The sequence below is a fragment of the Papilio xuthus genome, unplaced genomic scaffold (assembly GCF_000836235.2).
Source record: "Papilio xuthus unplaced genomic scaffold, Pxut_1.1 DF829660.1, whole genome shotgun sequence".
In the NCBI taxonomy this organism is placed as follows: Eukaryota; Metazoa; Arthropoda; class Insecta; order Lepidoptera; family Papilionidae; genus Papilio; species Papilio xuthus.
Genome location: NW_013528989.1, coordinates 128,397 through 135,876, shown reverse-complemented (window position 1 = coordinate 135,876; position 7,480 = coordinate 128,397). Strand labels below are relative to the sequence as shown.

At 39.5% G+C, this 7,480-nt stretch overlaps 1 long non-coding RNA gene and 1 other non-coding gene across 2 annotated transcripts; both read left to right on the top strand.

Moving 5' to 3' along the window:
* The first annotated feature begins 3,700 nt into the window (after window positions 1-3,700).
* On the top strand, window positions 3,701-3,773 carry TRNAR-UCG (transfer RNA arginine (anticodon UCG)). The gene has a single exon. It is a non-coding gene; the product is annotated as a tRNA-Arg (tRNA).
* A 2,023-nt stretch (window positions 3,774-5,796) lies between these two features.
* On the top strand, window positions 5,797-6,578 carry LOC106115560 (uncharacterized). Its single transcript, XR_001227764.1, has 3 exons — window positions 5,797-5,911; window positions 6,129-6,246; window positions 6,445-6,578. It is a non-coding gene; the product is annotated as an uncharacterized LOC106115560 (long non-coding RNA).
* The last annotated feature ends 902 nt before the right edge of the window (window positions 6,579-7,480 follow it).

Genomic DNA, 7,480 nt, shown 5'->3' with positions numbered 1-7,480 from the left:
TACCTTCAGCTCAACTATGACGCGCACAGCCCCGTCTACTGACCACCTCCGACACCGCCCCGACTGCTGACCGACAATGTCCCGTCTCCTGACCGACAACGCCCCGGTCACCACACGGACAGCAACAAACGTACCGATAGACTTCTAACTTTTATTTATTAACGTGGGGAAAGTCTCTCAGGAATGAGATGTGTCGGGTTTGCATAAACTCAACACGATGACTATTTCAATGTCATTTGTCCACTTTTAGCCATACAAATGTATGAACTAAACCTGACAAATGTTCTGGTGTTTCAGTCACATTAAGCACTTTTTGGTGGAACCAGATGTAACAGTTGACACTACACAAGGTATATCGATGGATAGGAATTTTCGCTGATTTTTCATGACTGGTTATTTTCCAACCAGCGTTGTGTATACGATCTGTTCACATAAATATTTAATAATGTTTACAATAAACACAGTTTTAATAAATCATTGTGTTCTAAAACCAACATTGCGTTACCTTTTTTTAAATGAAACAGTAAAATTATTAATTTTTATTTATTTCAATTCGTAGCATTATTTTATTTATATTCGATTAACCGTCACTTTCTGAGACCAAAATCTTGCTTTAAACATATTGTCATCTTTGTGTGTTATTTTTGACAAAACAGATATGTTTGTTTTGTTTAATTGGGGGGGACTTGGTCTCAGAAGCATTCGGTCAAATGTCCGAAGACTTAAAATATAGCGACATTGAGCTGTATTCAAATAATATAAATGTATACGCGTTCGTACAATAATAATGATAATGTTAGTTTGTAATCTTAATATATTTATTTGTAAGTAATTATTGAATATTAAATAGATTAGAGGAACATTGTATGGCGGCAGCCTGTCACTCTGTCACTCTGTCACGCTGTCACACGCGCGCTCTTACAGTACAGAGTACGTGTACAAAACATTCCAATTCTTTTTATTATTATTATTAAAATGTTAATAAAAAAAACTATAAAACTACAAACAAAAGCAGTTCAATAATATTTCAATTATTGTTACATCACTTTATAATTTGATTCTGTAATTTATTTAGATTTTAATTTACAGAAATAGTTTTCTTAAAATGTTTCAATATTTATTTTATTCGTGTAAATAAGTAACTGTTGAGATTATTATCATCTTCTCTGACAACATTTTTATTTTATATTGCTATATAAATATAACAATATATTATGTAAAAGTTCGTATACGAAATATTTAACAAACTTGTATAATGGTTTGTGTGAGAATGTTTTAAATAGAAGTTAAATAGTAAAGTTTGAGTTATTTCAAGGAATATTGCGCCACTCTGTGTATAATTACTGTAATTTTAGTCGAAAGTGGTTCATAGTTCCTATTTATTTGTGGGTTCCGAAACTGCACAGCGACAGAATTATCTGTACCGGAGAGCTTCAGGATAACTAACTGAGAGCGGCTCACGAGCGCCATCTGTCAGTATTAAAAAAGTGTCACAAAATCTTTGTCGCAATGTAACTTGTCGTTGACATTTCTTTTCGCAAAATAGGATTCACATATTTTCTAACAAACTAGTTGTAACGATATAATTTTCAATATTATATAAAAGATTCAAAATCTATTAAAATTACTTATGAATTTTATAAAGCTATCAAGGAATGTTTAATACGTTCATTGATTTTTTTAAAAGAAACATCCATAAGCTGTAATTTCTTTCTTATCTTTCTTAATATAATTTTTCGGGACCCACATTCAAGTAAAATTAAATGTCAGTAAAATTAAACAATTTAGAAACCAAAGGTACGTATTATTTGAGGTCTGATATAAAATAACGTAATATTTAAAGTAACAAATTACTTTAAGGTACATAATTCAATATGCAACAAAATAAAAACACAAAAGTATTTATGTTTTTAAAAGGATTTATTTAACATTTATTAAACTTTTATTTATCTTTTTAAATTATTTATGTTTTATAAAGTAATGGTGGCAGAATATTTTGTAAATATATTTTAGGTTTTTTTATTATCTGATAAACACTGAACATATTCAAAATGAATCTAATTTTTATTTTCTCTTATATATTTTACATGATATTTGTAAAAGTTCAACAACTATTGAACGTTTAAATATACATACAAATCTCATACATTCATATTTACTTCTCAAATCTTGTGTTTTGTAAAATATCCGACACTTATTTGTTATTGTTTAAATCAACAAAAATTTGTGGAATTTACAATTGTTGGTTAATATCACTGGAAAAGAATTTAAACATTTTATATAATATGGGGTGAAATAAATAATTGAGTATTACTAGTATCTAGTTGTTGCGCTGATACTATATGTGTATTTAAATGTTCTATGAGTGTGTCGTGTACAGCCGGCATGTAGCTAGCATATGCATTACTTTAGCTCTAAGTATTAATATATACAAACAATAAAATAGACAATGTTCTTTTTGTGTTTTATTTCATAATTTCATTGTAGAATCCTATAAAATCTCGATGAAAATGAGTTACGATAAGTGTATCAAAAACTTACATTTTAAAATAGCGACATCTAGCGATGGAATTCTAAGCTGTAACTTCACTCATCAGGAATTTTGGCAACTCGCCAAGAGATGTCGTCTTGGTTGCTGTTTTTAAATTAGATAGAGCAAAAAATCTTTTTAAAATCTGGAATTCGGAAACAAATATTTGTAAATAAGCAAATTTGAGTTTTTAAATGGAAATTCCCTTACAAAACAGTTTGCATTCAAATTGACTGTTACACAATGTATAAAATCTACTATTGCGCCCTCTATAAAAAAGTAATGCAACTTTTTAAAATAACTATTTTAGTATAGTCTACCTGACACTAGATGGCTCTTTATGAATATTAAATAAAAGCCAATCGCTGTTATTGATAAAACAACAGTCCAATTCTCGTTGTTGTATATTTTCTTAACGAAACATATTGTTGAATTCAAAATGTCTATAAAATCTCAAAAATCATTAAATGAGGAATGTTCGGAGATATTCGAGAAGAGCTACTCCGTGAGAAGTTTGTCAGAAGAAAGTCTGTCTACGTAAGTGTTTTTGTTTACACATTTTATTGTATGTTTATTGTTGTTGTTCCCCTTGGAATTTTAACATCGCTCAACATTTTTTGCTCGTTATATGGTAATGAAATAAGCTTCTCTTCCGTATGCTCGCTTCCTTACATTGAATGTTTAATTACCAGTGAGGACGAAGAGACAGACAGCCTGTGTCGCGAGCTGCTCCGCAAGATGTCGCCCGCAGCGCTCACACACCTGCGGCGACGCTTTAAGCGGGGTCGGCAGACACAACACAATGTCAATAGGTAGGCGATGTTACTGATAGTAAAATGATAGTATATTTTAAACAGAATGTGTTGGATCACAATTTGTTTCTAAACAAGAGTTAATGCAGTATGATACTTTGAATCGGTGCTAGATTCTAGTGTCTAGCTAGTCTGTGTATAGGTATAACTCGACAATGAATTGTTAATGTTTCAATTCATGTCGTTAACATGGTAAGCAGAGCGATGTAAATCTAATTATTAAGATAGTTATACTATTGTCTGATCTTGTTCATCAAGGGGCGAAAAGGTCGATACGTTTTGAATACTACATTGTCAATAGTAAAAGTATTTGTGCTAAAATTCTTGTGGCTTTTATGTTTATAATAATCAAATATATGACCGTGTGGCCTAATGGATAAGGCGTCGGACTTCGGATCCGAAGATTGCAGGTTCGAGTCCTGTCACGGTCGACGGCGCTTTTTGTTTTAAAATCCGACTGCTCATTGTGTGTGTGTGTGTGCGTGTGCGTGTGTGTGTGTGTGTGACTTGTTGGGATACATTTACCGTTAGTTTCCGAGACTAAAATCTCAGTAAAAAACATATCTAGTACCTTTCATTATCTTTGTCAAAACGAAGGTAACAATATGTTTTAAACGGTGATTTGAGTTTCAGAAAACCTCGGTCAGGCAAATTTATTTTTAAATTACTCGTTAATTATTAATCAATATGTCTTATTATAATCCAATGAATAACTCATTAACCAGGAAGGTGGAAGAAGTGATGGTAGCGGCGGCGCTGCAGGAGGGGGTGCAGTTTGCTACCCCCGACCCTCCCGCAGCCCCCACTGATGCGCTGTGGCTTGATGAAGACAGCTTTGTTGCTGCCATTGATGACATATTCGGTAAATATTGTTTGTTGCTAGTGGAGACGAGGAACTTTCTCAATCAAATTTGGTGTCAGGAGCCAACAATAGTACCGAGGAACAGTTTTTATAGAAGATTGTAAAAAAGCGATACTATTGCAATTTTCTATGTGAATGTGTCCTGTAGGTGGTCACAAGTTTAATACACACGCGCGGCAGCTGTGCGTGGCGCTGGACCCGCTGCGAACTGGCCGCGTGCATTGGACGGCGCTGCTCGCGCGTCTGCTGCCTGCTCCGCGGCCCCCGCGAGCACCCGCACTCGCCCACAAGCCATCACGCCTGCCACATGCACAGGTACGAGCTTATTCTATAGGTGTGACTAGACTTTAGTGGTCTAATAATAGAAAAAAAGGAATTAGTTTGGCAGAAATAGTACGCTTATATTGAATCCTGATTGTTGTTACAGAGGGAGTGCGTTGTCAAGTTAGTGAGTGTGCATGTGGGGGACAGGTTCTGCTACGTGAGCGTGACGCGCGGCGGCCGGGCCGGCGTCTACAGCGGGGACCTGCACCTGCTCAACACTTACGAGGTGTATATACAGACATTGTGCTGTGCTGTTACGTAAGTGGTAATTACTAAAATGATTGTACATTTGTTTCAGGTGTTCCAGCGCAGAGCGACCTCACGGCGTCGCGTCAAGAACTGCTGGGTGACAGATGCAGTTTATATGAGTGTTAGTTGTTGTTTAAATAAATAAATCTCGAAACATTTCTTCATTAGCTGTTCATTACGTAATTTTATGAGCATATGGTTGCAGGACGCGGGTTGCGTGGCGTACGCGACGTCGGAGCGCTGCGTGCGCGTGTTCGCGGCGCCGGGGCACGCGCATGCCCACGCGCAGCTGCACTGCATCACCGGCTTGCCCGACCTGCCTACAGTAACTGTCGCCTGGAGAGCTTTATTCCTTTTTTTCTTTTATCTTCCCTTCACTTTTACACTTGCACATTCTTGCAGTGTATGTCGTACAGTGAACCGTCCAGTGGGTTTGCGAGCAGCCTGTTGCTGGCGGGAACGGGGCGGGGCGCTGTGTGTGCGCTGCGTTTCTATCGCCCTCGCGCCGCGCTGCTGCAGCACGATCCCGACTCCCTCTCCTACGCCTGTTGGACGGTACTGACCTGAAACATACAAATATTGTAGTGAACGTCCGCTCTGTTTCTTAATAACTCTACTTGTAGGACCTATGCTCGGGCGCGCAGCGGTCGTACTGCTCTGCGCGAGTGTTGCCATCTCATTCGCGCGCGGTGCGACGCCTGGCGTGCGAGCGGGACGGACGACGCTTCGTGTCCTGCTCTCAGGACGCCGAGGCCAGTCTCCGGCTGCGGCACTCGTCGCCACATCTCGATGATTACATTGCCAAAGTGCAACGGGTGAGTTCTCACATCAGATTTAGAGATCCTTATTGAAATATTTGGAATTCTGCGGAAGTTGTGAGACAATAGTACCTGGCTACCATAGAATTTGGAGTTCAATTGTCACTCAGTGTGACGTTGTCAGGGTGTGAGCTGCTTCCACGTGTCATGGTCGCAGCGGCTGGTGGCGGGCGGCGGGGCCGACGGCGTGTTGCGTCTGTGGCAGCTGGCGCCCCCCGTGCCCCTCGCCCGCCTCTCACTCCCCGCGCCCCCGCCCCTGGTGGACGTCGCCATCATCGCACACTTGGAGATTGTCATCGGCTTTCATAATAACTGTGTAAGTTCACTTGTGTTTATGTAGATTGTGATCAAAATACTATAGCAGTTACAGCTCTGAGAAAAAGAATCTTCATAAATTAAATATCAAATAGTTACTCTGAGAATCTGCCTTATGAGATATCTTTTGGATTATGATTGAGCAAAACACATGATAATAACTTTGTTGTAAAACAATGGGTTATTGGAAAGCTAGCCAAATTAATTATTACTTTTAGACGCTGAATTTGTGGGATCTACGCGAGGAGACTCTTCTCCAGACCATCAAGATAAAATTCCCGTTCCTCGGTGCACTTGGAAAAAAGCTGGAGTTCGGCGCGTACTGCATTCACCCTGGTACACAAATCATGCATAGATTTTTGGACTTATGTTCTAAAATGCGACCAAAATAGTCGACACTGCAGCGAAAACAGGTCAGGCCTATTAGATGGACTATTGCTGCTTTTTGGGGTTACTTTGGAGACCAGTAGTAATTGACAATTAAGCCATATTTATATAGAAGATAAAACAGATTCAAATCTTTCCCTTTTTTAGGGCCACCTAGAAAAAAAGAAGGTACGGAAGAACAGCCTACGCAATCCCCATCGAGACGTGGTTCCCAGGTGTATCAGGGCTCTACTGGTGGTCTGCTGCTAGAAGATGACGAGACCTCTGACGGCTTTACTGGTGACATAAAATCAGACCCGTGGGTAAAACTGTACAAAGTAAACTTTGACACTTACAGCAAAGGAAATACATTGACACCGCTGCGTAAATTGGTTGACTATATTCAAATTGAATCTACCGAAGTTAATTTCATTGTACAATATAAAGATTAAAACATTGTGATACAGTGAGTTCGTCCGTTTCAACGTGTCAGAGATATTGGTGACGTGTTGCGAGCACGTCTGCCGGGTCACGCTGGGCGGCGCGCGGGCGACGGGTCCCGTGCTGCGCCCGCCTGGCGACGCGCTGCGCCCGCGCCGGCCTTCCTACTGGGACCTGCCTGATGACTTTGTCAACGATCATGGTAAAAAAGCTAATCATAAAGAATTTTAGACAAAGATTGATGAAGTACGTCAAATTATAGAAAGTTGACTATACTTAATGTTGTTGTTTTTAAGATATTTCTGTGCCTGACGCGGTGTGCATGAATCATAAAGACAAAGAGCCGAAAGACATCAGCCGTCTGCTAGAGGGCGCCGGTGAGTTTCAATAGTTATAACTTTATTGTTATCTTATAAGTCAAGACAAGTTAACTATGGAAAATACTTATACATTCCAGGTCTGCAAGGACTGTTAGAGAAAGACTTCGTCCTGATGCAAGGCTTTAAGAACGATTTAAACAAAAAGTTGCATCATATGAAGACGGACATGGACACGGTGAGGTTTTAAACACTATTAGCACACAATTGTTCAAAGCGACAAGACTAAGGTTTGCTAAGATCCATCGTCTGCTAACTGTACTATATGTGCAGCGGCGCTGGGCGGTGCGGTGCGGGGCGCCCCACCTGGCGCTGCGGCCGCACTCCCCCCCGCCCCTGCCGCCGCCCCGCGACCGTCTACAAGACTACCTCGCTCAGCTCACACT